Here is a 13,620-nt window from a genome sequence, read left to right on the forward strand (position 1 = left end):
AGATGATTGATTAACTCCTCTCATACAGCCCTAGACATACATAGAGTCATTTCCTCCTCCAGCCTTACACATCACTCAAAAAGACAGAAGTCACAGGCAGGTAAAAATGTTGTCAATAAAGTGCAAGGGGTGGGAGAGGAGGGGAGGGGAGTGGCATGGCCAAGGGAAGTTAGAGTTGTTGTGGTTACACTTGGTGAGAGAACACACCATGCAACAAAAATGCATAACTTCTCTGACATTCTTCTTTGAATATGTATTTCATATAGCCCAAGTATTTTGTTTTCAGTTTCTCATAGAAGATAGTTTCCAGTGTAAAACATGCTTAAAAGAGTAAAATTGTTAGCCCTGAGGTTAATTTTTTTCTAGTGTTACAGTTGTTGTGCTGGATTCAGTAGTTGTTACTTTGCTGTCTTCTTGCAGTTTCTTCTTTTTAAGATATCTGTTTTAAAAGAGAGAGAGGGAGGGAGGGAGGGCAAAAGAGAGATCTGTGATAATTATTTTTCTCCAATATTGACTGATGTAGAAATGTATGCCCTCTCCAGATGCTTATTGAAGACCTGTAAAATTTTGTGAAAATACTTTAAACTCTCATTAACTATAACCTGTGGCCAAAACATGACTAACTTGTCTCAGAGAACAGTCATTTAGTTGTCCCAGGGGCTGAATTTTATCTCAGTATTAAAACAATTATGTATAAATACAAATTATGCCATTGAATATTTAATATCTTTAAAGCTCATGGGGTTTCAGGGTACTTGGAAATGATTAGGTTTTGCTTGGACTTCAATAAGCTTTATGGGAAATAGTAAAAGCTGCTAGAATTGCAGTTTCTAGAGTATTGACCTAGAATATCTCTTCTGGTTCTAAAGTAAAATTCACTCTCCACAATCAACATTAGAAACTACAGTAGTCATAGGAACACTACTTATACTGAGGGAAAAAAAGACATAAAAAGCGTAATAAAACAAAACAAAACAAAACCTTCCTGAGATCATCCTCAGATGATAATACCAAAGGGTCAAGATGCATTTGTACAGATTCGCCCCCTTGTGGTGAACAAATGGGACTGAACACTTGAAAGGTTTCTAGAAATCAAGGAAAAGTGACTTTCTTAGTTCACTGAGATAGAATATGTACATTTTAATAAGCTCTGATCTACAAGGATTTTACTTATGTGTTATTTATGAACGCTTAAAAACTCTGAACTGTTTTCCCATAAAAAAGGGAAGGAGGATCAGAGAAAACTGTTTCCTAATATTTAACTGAGAAGTTTCTGAGATTTACATTGGGATTCCAAAACTGGACTTTAAAAAGACTTAGTCATTGTTTTCACCTCTAAAATTTAATATATAAGTAGAAACATAATCCTAGTTAAAATATCAAATGTAAAATCAGAAAAAGGAATTATTAAAATAAATGACTGCAGTGTGTGTTTAAAATAAACCAGGTGCAAGGCAGAAATAGAGCGAAACAGTGAAAAAGAAGATAAAACATGCAGACTTTTTACCAACATTTATAAATACTGATGCTAAGTTTTCTTGAAAACAAGTGAAACTCATAGTTTTGAGAATATTTAAGAGACCATGAAGATCTCAAGGGCAAGAGGTCAACCATGATTTTAGAAGATTTAAAGCAATGAGAGATTTTACAGATTTTGGGCTTAGTTGCTTATATCTAATTAATATATATGAAGGGGGAAAGGAGAGATAAAAACCCAACAACCCAATTAATCCCTAATTAATGAGAAGCAGTCAAGGGTTAAACCTGAAAATAATATTAAAATATTCTCTCCAGTGGATTTTCTATTATATTGGGAAAATTACCAGAAATAGTAACAATTGTGGGCACTACTTTGAAAAAGAAGTGGTACTTATTTTATAGATACGTTTTCCTAAATTTATTCTCTCTGAACAAACACTTCTCTAAAGAGGACATACAGAGGGTCCATAGACATATGAAAAAATGCTCAACATCACTCGCCATCAGAGAGATGCAAGTAAAAACCACAATGAGATACCACCTCACACCTGTCAGAATGGCCATCATCAACAAATCAACAAACAACTCGTGCTGGCGAGGTTGCACAGAAAAGGGAATCCTGGTGCATTGCTGGTGGGAGAGCAGACTGGTGCAGCCACTATGGAAAACAGTCTGGAATTTCCAAAAAAACTAAAAATGAAACTGTCTTTTGAACCAGCAATTCCATTGCTAGGAGTATATCTGAAAAATCCTGAAACAACAATTCAAAAGAACCTATGCACCCCTATGTTCATAGCAGCACTATTTACAATAACCAAGTGCTGGAAACAACCTAAGTGCCCATCTGTAGATGAGTGAATCAAAAAACTGTGGTACATTTACACACTAGAATACTACGTAGCAGAAAGAAAGAAGGAACTTCTACCATTTGCAACAACATGGATGAAACTAGAGAGAATTATGCTTAGTGAAGTAAGCCAGGCAATGAAAGAAAAATACCTTATGCTATCACCTATTACAGGAAACTAATGAACAACACAAACAAATGAGCAAAATTGAACCAGAGCTATGTAAACAAAAAGTAGACTAACAGTAACAAGGGGGGAGGCAGGAGGGAGAGAAGGGGGTAAGAAGGGGAAGGGTCTAGTCAAAGAACATGCATAAATGACCACAGACATGAACAACTAAGTGGGGACTGAATGTGGGAGAAGGGAGGGACAGGGTGCAGGGAAGCAAGAGGGGGAAGAAAGTGGGACAACTGTAATGGAAAAACAGAAAATAAAAATTTTTAGTGGGGGAGAAATGAAAATATGAAGAATGGAAATGCCAGTTCAGTGAATATTAGAAGGACAAGGATTTTCCTTCACACTGTATGTTTTTCTCCCTATCTGATCCCTCCAGAGTTTGGCATTCTAAAGAAGTAAGTAATGATGTAAGTTTCTTTGCATAAAACTAATAAGACCAGTTGTTAGTAGAGGTTTTTTTTTACCAGGACGTTGACTGGAATGTCATGCCTAAAGGAGACATGTTTGGGCTCTGGTTGTTACCAAAAAGCCCTGAGGAACTGGGAATGACTTTTGAAGGTAATAAAAGCCCATGAGATAAAAGGCCTGGTACCGTGGTTGGTTGTGCGGTCCACAGCAATCTTCCCAGGGAATGAATGAATGAATGAATGAATGAATAAATAAATAAATAAATATATATATATATAAAATATTCTCTCCAGTGGATTTTCTATTATATTGGGAAAATTACCAGAAATAGTAACAATTGTGGGCACTACTTTGAAAAAGAAGTGATACTTATTTTATAGATATGTTTTCCTAAATTTATTTTAGATATGAGGATAATAATACATGAGTTAATTCTGAATAAAACAATTCTAAATTATTTTCATGCATTTCCACAGATTATACTGCATATAATCAAAGAATTTGGGCCAGATTTGTTTAAGTAAGAATTTTCCCATCCTACCAACACTATTACAGTTTATTCATGTATTGGAAATAGCCCATTAAAATATAAGCCATTTTAGTACCTAGTAAGATCATACAGGAAACTATTTGTAAATGGTCATTTCCATATCTTAAAATGAGGAAATATAAGAAGTCTTGAGAATAAAACAGGACTTTTTGAAATCTGTTTCAGGCTAAGTATTTCTCTTTTTTAAATTTCTACTCTTGAAAATTACAAAACATTGACAGAAAAAGGGTTATAATAACAACTTTAAAATGTAATACCATTCATTATATTCCCTTTAGTATTTTGCACTGATTTCTGGTTTTTTTTTTTTTAATCTTACTACGTGTTAATTTTTACTATTTTTCTAACTTTGAATTTTTGAGGTTAATCTAAGTCACATTTCGACCAATACAGTTTCTAATAAAAGTTTAAAAAGAAAAACTCCTCCTGTCTCTTCACTCTAAATTGTAGCACGCCCCCATTCACACTGACAGGAAGTGCAGTACAGCTGAACCTGACCTTTGTGATTTGAAAGGTGTTGGGACCAGACTGTAAAGTCCCTTGTCCCTCACTGTACATAGCTTGAATTCAGCTTGCCTAGAACAATGCAAGATAGAATTGAGGACAAGTAAAGTAGGCTACAAGTTATAAGAGATAGATAAACAAGAATAAAAACAAAAATGAAATATGAATGTGGCACAATGTGACAGAAATATGTACCATTAAAAGAGCATTCTGTAAGGTGTACTCCCTGCATGATTTTGTCTCCACTGGACCAGGATCTGAGCTGTCACAGTCAGAGTGGGTCTGCCAGGAAAGGTTCCATAGATGGCAATATCTGGAGAGAATCCTTCAATTCTGCATCTGTTAAGATGAAAAAAGGATTACCTAAAATAGCCTGAACCCATGTTATGAAAATAAAACAGAATACATTTTACCATGTGTTAAATTAATCATGGGTCTACTCAGCATACAAGAAAGTGGCAGCCTAATATTAAGTCTCAATGTTTTCTTAGTAAAAATTTGTAAAAAGGTGTCCCAAACATTTATTTTGGTCTGATCTATGACTTTTTTAGTTTTTGATTACTTTTTTCTATATCTTCTCATTTCTTATCAGTACATTTGTTCAAAGTTCACTTTAGTTGTGGTCTTTCACTGTTTTCAAAGGTGAGTTGCTTCCTATAATAAAGTGGAAAATACAAATTCCCTGCTGTCTTTAGAAATCCAGAAATAAGATCTCACCGTGTGGTGCCATAGCACTACCAGTCTTTCTGCTCTCTTTCTGATATAAATGGAAAATATTAAGATTTTTTTAGTATAACGTTATCAAAAGAAGTTCAGATAGAAAAGGATCATAATTAGAACTGCACTCCCTAATTCATGTTGGTCAGCTTACTTGGAGGTGTCTCTAGCCCCCATGCTCATCTTAAGAAATACATTAACATAGTTCAAGTGCACCTCCCCTGGCTTCAAATTCTCAAGAAAGTTTATAGAACATTGGAGTTTATGATGGATGGGGCACTATTACTAAGATTCTTCATAGTTCATGAAACTTCAGTTCTTAAGCTGAAAATTATGTAATTTTTAAGTAGTATAATCAGGTTTTGTGAACATCAAGACTAAAACTCCTAATGGGAATTCTGTCAACCAAATGCTTAGTCAGCTTGGGCTGCCGTCACAAAATGCCATTGACTGGGTGGCTTAAAAAAAATAGCAATTTATTTCTCATAGTTCTGGAAGCTGGAGGTCTAACATTAGTTGGACTATTATTTCAGTTCCCTGGTGAGGACTTTCTTCCTGGCTTGCAGGCAGCCGCCCTCTCACTGTGTCTTTATGTGATTGAAACAGAGCTTTAGTCTCTCTTCTTTTCCTACAAGGATACCAATTCCATCACAGGGCCACACCTTCGTGACTTCATCTACACCTAATCACCCCCTGCCAAAACCCCTGCTTCTAAATACCATCACATTGAGGGCCAAGACTTTAACATAGGAATTTTGTGAGGATACAGACATTTAATCCATAATACTAACCAACTAATTAAGAGCTGAAAACTGGGAGAAGCATAAATTTTCCCTTGAAAGGAGATTAGTTTGTATTTTCTGTGGTGGTTGTTATGTTAGTAAGTTACTGTTAAACCAGGCCATTCAAAAGGAAATTCTAACATTTAAGTACAAGATTCCTAAAATTAAAGTTTTCATGAGATTTTATTTTGGTTCAAGAGTCCTTCTTAAGCATTACTACCCAATCATATTCTTCACAATTTCTCTGTCGGGCTTACTCAAGTGTGCCAACCTGAAGGTTTACACGGTTGGATTGCCTCTCATGGATGTCCTCACAGTCTCTGCATACACAGTGAGTGCATCAGCTGCACATGCAAAATCAGCACCGCACTGAGACTGCTGCTTGGCAGAGCTGTAAAAGTACTTTGCTCTTTGGGTGGAAAACTACTTCTCCCCCTAGCGTATGCCGAAATGTCAAAAGCATTTGTTTATGTATGATTTAGGCTGCCAACTCATCCCACAGAGCCTCTCTTTAGGTCTGGAAGACCATCTGGAACTCAAATAGGAGACAGAGATCTTTCTTTTTAACATCTCAAAATCTAAGAGCTGAGGAAGTAGAGAGAGGAGTGAGATGAGGGAAGAGAAACATGTTTTAGGCCTCTTTTGCTTTGGGCTCAGGCAATCGCCTGTTCCTTATGCAAGTATCTCCTGGTGCCCACTTTTTTAAAAAGCTTCAAAAAAATAAATATTAATTAAACAAGTGAGAAAAAAGACAGTAACTATGAAGCACATTTTAAAACAGAGAACAAAATAACCAAGGATAAAACAAGGTATACAATGGGAGGTTTAAAAAGGGCTTGGAAGAAGGAAATGGAGAATTCTTCTTTTATGAGGGTCTCTTAGGAGGCTGGGACCCAGGCCCTGTCCTGCTGTGGCAAAGAGCCCTCCCCTGCAGCATCCAGACAAAGCCTCAAAATGAGTTGCCTCATTTTGAGTTCTAGCTCATCTCCCAGCTCACTTCATCTCTAACAATCCAGAATAAACAGTCTTCCACCCTTCAGCTGATTTCTCAGAAAACTTTATGGAGGACATTACTTCTTAAAGTGCAATATAAAATAAATCTTTAGGGAATGCTTAAAGATGCCTATTCCTGTGGCATACTCTTAGTAACTACCATTAAAAACTAGAATAAATATATACCTGAATTAAATGTCCACCAACAAGAAAATAAGTAAAGTGAGATGGAACATGTTGCTGGTGTTGATTGTGTGTTTTCCATATTTCTCATCTCCCTTTACCACTTTTAAGTCCACAGCCTCCCAATACGCTTACTCCAGTATTCAGTACCTGTGGCTTTATCAGAAGGCTGCCCTAAAGACTACTGGCACCCACCTTGCCTGCAGGCAAGTAGAGATGGAAAGCAACTTGTAATTTACATCCCTCCTAGGAAAGCTTTGAACAAATAACTGGCAGGGGCAAAGGTATAAAAACCCTAACCCTTTTGTTTCTAACCTGAGTGACTTTGGGGAAGAAATACAAAACAGGAATGCATGAAAATAATAAACAACAAGTTCAGGGTGATAGGTACCAGGGGACAGGAGTCAGGGGGGAGAATGAGATCTGAAGGAGGAATCCTAGGGCTTCGACTGTATTAAAACCAAATGATGGATATATGCGTGATCACTCTATTAGTCTTTATGTGACTTTTGTGTCTGAAATATTTTAAAATATTTTAAAGAATTTTTTTTTAATTAACATGGTAATGACCACATGATTTTCATTAGAATTAAGACATATATTGGCATATTAAAAATAATGAAAAGATCTAGCATCCTCACATTATCCTTCAAAGAGGGCACAACTACCGAAATCCAAAGCTAAAAGAATAGAAGTTCTTAAAATAAAATTCCCACTGACCCCAGGTTTCTTATTCTTTTTTCCAGTTTTGTTGAGAAATAATTGGTATACATTACTCTATAAGTTTAAGGTATTCAGCATGATAGCTTGACTTACATATATTATTTAAATTTACCACATTAGGTTCAGCTAACATCCATATTCTCATATAGATACCATTAAAAAAAAAGAAAGAAAAATGGGGAAAAATTTTCCTTGTGATAACTCTTAGGATTTACTCTCTTAACAACTTTCCTATATATAATATAGCAGTGTTAGTTATAATCACCATGTTGTACATTATAGCCCTAGTACTTACTTATCTTATAACTGGAAGTTTGTACCTTTTGACTACCTTCCTCCTGTTCCCCCTCCCCCAATCCTCCACTTATACTAACCACAAATCTGATCTCTTTATCTGTGAGGTTGGTTCATCTTCTGTTTGTTTTGTTTTGTTTTGTTTTTTTAAGATTCCACATGTAAGTGAAATTATACAGTATTTGTCTTTTTCTGTATGACTTATTTTACTTAGCAAAATGCCTTCAAGTTCCATTCATGTTGTCACGAATGGTAAAATTTTCTCATTTTTTAAGACTAAAACATATTTCATTGTGAATGTATATAAATATAAATATACAACAAAATATTTTATATCTATATAACAACTTTTTTCTCTGTTCATCCAATAATGGACACTTAGGTTGTTCCCACGTTCTTTACTATTAGAAATAATGCCACTGTGAACATGAGGGTGCATATATCTTTCCAAGTTAGTGCTTTCATTTCCTTTGCAATTGTAAGTGAATTAGGTACCATAATAACCCTATTACATAATCTACCTATAACAACATATTTACCCAGGCACAGCAAGAGAAGCAGCTCTAAAGCTCTTTGTTGTTTTAACTCGAGCTGATCCAAGTTCCCTGACTGGGGACTATCAGTTCTGCACACCCCACTCTCAGTTCAAGTGCCAGTGGGCCGCTCTGCTTCCAGGAGTTTTCACCAGCCCTTCTGGTCAGATGTAGACAGAAGACGCTCCACAACAGGTGGGGCTGCGATTCAGCTCCTTGCCTGAGCAAACCAGTCTCTAGGACCAGCGAAACTTCTTGTTTGAGGACCAGAATCAGGCAGCTATACATCCCGTCTATTCCCCTGGTCAGAGTACACCCCTGACTTGATTCTGCAGATGAGCACAGCCGCTGGTTAGGATTCCCACCTGGGCACTGTAGGCATGGCCTCAGACTGCCAAGAGCCGTGTGCTGGTTGTTGCAAGCCCCTCCTCCCTCCCAGGGACAGATTCCCCTGCAATCCCCATGGTGCACCCACAAAGTGACCCACAGTGTTGAGGGATGACTGGCTGTCCCCTGAGCTTCACTTTTCCCTTTGGAGTAAAGGGAGGCTCAGGGAAAACCTTTCCAAGTGGTGCTGTGCTGGCCTTGGGGAGAAGCAATGTGATCAACTTGTAGCTGCCTCTCTTACTTACCCTCCTAATGCAGCCTGCCTTGGTCTCTGTGGTGCAGGGAGCACTTCAGCCTCCCCCCACTCCCCACCATGGTGCTTCTTCTTCTTGTGAGAGGGAGCAAAGCAGGAACCAACTGTCACCGTCTTGGTAGCATCACTCTCCAGTTTCCCTGTTCTTGTTGTAGCTCATCAGCATACACAGGCCTTTCCCCATTGTTTCCCTCACTTGTCTTCCCAGCCTTGGTCCCATGGGCACCCATTTCAAGAGTGTACCTTAATGCCTTGAATCATCTGTCCCCTTCACCTTTAATCTTTACCCTTTTATCTATTTCTTTGTCCAGGCTTTTGAATGTTGCAATTTAAGTGACAAAACTCTGATGATATGATTCTCTACTTCCACAGCAGAACTGTGTGTAGGCGCTTTGAGAATAGAGCTAGGGCTGACATAAAAAAGTGTCACAAAGTGGGTGGCTAAACAACAAAATTTACTGTCTCACAGATCTGGCTGCTAGTCTGATATCAAGGACAGGGTTGGTTCCTTCTAAGGGCTAAGAGGGGGAAAATGTTCCATGCTTCTCTCCTAGCTTCTGGTGGTTTGCTGGCAAACTTTGATATTCCTTGGCTTGTAAAAACATTATCTCTTTCTCTGCCTTAATGTCCACATGGTGTTTTCCTTTTGTACATGTCTCAGTGTCTGAATTTCCTCTTTTTACATGAACATCAGCTATATTGCATTAGAGGCCCACCCTACTCCAGTCTAATTTCACCTTAACTAATCAGATCTGCAATGAATCTACATATTTCCAGGTCAGTTCATATCCTGAGATACTAGGGGTTATAACATTAACATAGGAATTTGAGGGAAACACAATTTAAACCGTAACAGTCCTTTATGTATGAGATCAGAAGCAATGAGAGGTTATCTTTCCTAGAATTGAAACAGCCCTGTGGAGAAGAGGCTTTAGTTTGTTGCCCAATAAATATTTCTTGAACTCAACTGAAAAAATTGAAGACATTGCCCTTTCTCTTTCATCATGAGCCATTTTCTTTAGCGTGTGTTCTGATGTCATATGCAATATTCCAACTAGTTTGTATGTGAAGTATTCTCTTACCTACCACTTTCCCTTAAACAGGAGAGCACTTCTTTCCCCACACAATGTAGCTTTGGAACTTTACCATATTAGTTTCCCTAATGAATTCTTCTGACTTACAATGCTGGGTTTATTTTGGCTTGCATATGAAGTTTGATTGCATACATTCATAAGTTTCCTTTTTGGTTTATTAATCAGAAGCATCATATCTCAAAATTATAATGAGCTGGCAAGTTGTGGCAAACATACAAAGTTATTTATAAATATCTCCCACTTTCTCTCCACATGTTGACATTGTCTAATAAATCATGTATCTATAAAAGTGAGAGGATATCCAAATTAAATTTCTTATTTTTATTGAAAGTGTGACATTTTAGACTAAAATTCTTAAACATTCACAATATCTATAGTTTAATTTATCCACTACTCCAAAATTTGAATCTTTGCTATATTGATATAACCTTATAGGTAATTTTACTATTCAACATGGAAGTCTGTTGGGTTCCATGTTCTAAATTTGTTTTATACAATATCACCTCATCAAAGTGTTGTTATAGATGTACAGATACAGATACATTTCCATTTTCCCAGTTAAAGTATCTCTTATACTGTAGAAAAATAAATTATAATGTAACACATTTGAATGTTTTTATATCTGAGTACCTATATATAAATAAATTTCAAAGGTACTAACTGATGTGGGTTCTTTTTGAGGAAGATATGATGAAAGTATCTGTTTACTTCAAAATATCTAAGCAGAAAAAATTAAAGAACATACAACTAGGGCTTTCTGATAAGCTTTTAATTCTTTTCTATTTTTATCAGTAATTACTTGGGAAGAAGGATGGATTGAGACAATCAAAATAAGAAAAAAATATCTTTTGTAGAGAATACCCTTGCCAAGATCTGAAATAACATGGAAGTCATGGCTCATTGGAGATCACAGTGGACCAGTGTCTGAAATGTCAAAATTATATTCCCATTTCTTATATTTGCTCTTTTTCATGGAGAAAACTAAAGAAGTGAGTTACCCAGCAGCTGCATGCCTTTGGAAGCTACTTCTATTCAAGCCTCTGTGGTCCCTTTCATATCTTCTTGGGACCGAAAAATCAGTACAGTGAATATACTTGCCTTACTGAGAGAACACAAAAACTGTAGATTTTCTCAAGATGGAAAGTTCACAAAGAAAAGATTCATCAAATTTCTCTCCCAATTGAAGTTTTTTTCTTTTTTTTACATTTGTGTTGAGAACTGGTCTATGCCAATTGGGTTATGACAACTAATAGTCTTTTAGTAGAAAACTGTACCAATCAAAACACTTAAGGTGACTGAGAATGAGCAAACATCCCCAGGAACTTGCTTCAAGTTAAAATTAGAGTATAGTATTCCCTCACTTATCACCGGTATTATATTCTAGACACACACACACACACACCCGGCAATAGGTGAAAATCTGCGAAGTAGAAACCTTACATTTATTTTAGTATTTATATATATTTTAAGGCTTTATAAACCCTTCCCACACACTTATAAATGATTCCCAGTCCCTTATTAACCTTATAGCAAAAAATCCATGATAAATAATTAAATATAATATTTTTTAAAACCCCACAATCCAGTGAGGCCACAATAAGTGAATCGTGATATAGAGAGGGACTACTGTAAATCAGAACAATTCTCCTCTTGTATGGACAATTATCATACAAACATTTATTAACAAACAGGTACAGGACATTCATATAACTTGTTCTGTAATATTGATGAAGTCTCAACCTTCCATTTTTATAGGGGATCCCTAAACATATTGCCCAGACAAAATATCATTCAAGGAAGCTTATATAATAGCCCAAAACCAAGGTTCTATAGCATTATACTCCAGGCAATCAGACATCTTCAGATTCACTATCTAAACCACTTAGGGATTATTAAGAGTTTATAATTCATCCTTCAGGTGACAGGATCTCTATAGGCTTTTCTGAATTCCTATACCCTGACTGTGCAAGAGAGGAAGTTATCCCTAAAATATTTTAGCCAGTCCACATAGCTTCAGTGACACTAATTTCACCAGTGAGCATCCACTTCTCACACACATTGTGCTGGTTAACAACCCACTGATTTAACCAGTGGAATTCCTTTCCTGACATTCATTATGCTAATTATTGAAATTTCTGGTATTGATTTAGTATAAATAGCTAAGTCAGTTATATCAGCCCCATCTGGAGTTTGGGCTTCCTTTTAGAATGCTAGTGAGCTGTGGCTGAGCCATGAGATTGCAATAACTGCTCACACCTAAAATATCTAAAGTGTAACATACACTAACTGTAAGTAGTTTATGGTAAATTGCAGGTGTCAGAACATTATAGCAATCTCTAAGATACTAAGATCTTTGATGATACCATTATTCTCTTATCTATCCTCCTTTTTCTTGTTCTTTTTCTTTTTCTTTACACCCATACTCTCCTTTATGCTAATAAGCATTCTCTTTGGGCTTCTCTTTCTGCAATTCAAAGATTGGTGCACCTCTGATTTCTTCTCTTATGCATCCTAGGAAATAAACCTTTTCTGCCACTACTCTCACTGATATTTTATTCAAGAGATGTCTCTGGACCACCTGCTTCAGAATCATCTGGGATAAATTGGTAAATTTACAGATTCCTGAGAAACACCTCTAAGGTTGATCTAGAAATCTGCAATTGTAAGACACATTCCTTCTCATGGTTCTCATACACACTTAAATTTGAAAACACATTCAATTTTGTGTGTTCCAGTCAAATAGTAAGATCCATATTAAACATAAACTGTGTGCAGTTCAGCTTTATTTGGCATTTTTCACTTGGTGCATCTACTTCTCAGCACATTGTGCAACTTTCACAAATATTTAATATAAAGCTGACTCTCAAGTATTCAGGTATGAATTAACTAGCTGATGGATATCCAGACTCTGAATTTCTTCTACCTTCTCTTTAATGCTTTTTGGCCATTTCTCTGGGGAACAAATCACTCATCTGTTGCAACTTGTTAGCAAGTTTGATGAAAGGCCTAGTTTCTAGGCATATTGAAATGTAGTTGGGAGACTTTCTGTGCAATAAACATTCCACCAAAAAGGACCATCCCTTCTATAGGTAATAAAGAGCTGACTATAAAACCTACCAATCAAACAAGACAGAAGAGTCTGAGTATACCCATTTACTGAAAAATAAAATACTTCATAATTAGTTTTACAAGTTATAATACATACTGTTAAAATAACCATGTAAATTACCATAAATACAGCTAGATTATTCGGAATAAATAGTGAAAAATTGTTTTCCACAAGGGTTTGAAAATGCCATTGACTGGTATCCTTAGCCAAAATTGGGAAGAAATTACACAAAAAAGGGACAAAGACAACTCTTTCTTCTCAGATATGTCCACACAAATACAGTAGGAAATAGAATATTTGGCCATCACTAGTACCCAGGTAAAAAAGACTTACCTACTTCACCACCTTTTCCATCATCTTTCTTTCTGTGGGGTTTCCTCTGATCTCCTTGGATATTATTGCCATGTGATTCAATTATAAACATGTTAAGTTTTAGGACTTTTCTTACCCAGTAGAAGATTCTTGTATATCTGTTTTATGCAACAAGGATCACTCACTTATAACTTTTAGCACTTGACATATTCACCTCACGCTAGTATATATTCACTGTCCACAGAGGTTCTTTGTGAATCACCACCACTGCCAT

General features: G+C 36.4%; 1 protein-coding gene across 1 annotated transcript in view; it reads left to right on the top strand.

Moving 5' to 3' along the window:
* LOC150021354 (ephrin type-A receptor 6) overlaps nt 1–13,620 on the top strand; it is a 917,557-nt gene that overhangs the window by 801,697 nt on the left and 102,240 nt on the right. The gene's annotated exons all lie outside the window — the stretch shown is intronic.

This window comes from Furipterus horrens, unplaced genomic scaffold, assembly GCF_987537825.1.
Source record: "Furipterus horrens unplaced genomic scaffold, mFurHor1.1.pri manual_scaffold_1, whole genome shotgun sequence".
NCBI lineage: Eukaryota > Metazoa > Chordata > Mammalia > Chiroptera > Furipteridae > Furipterus > Furipterus horrens.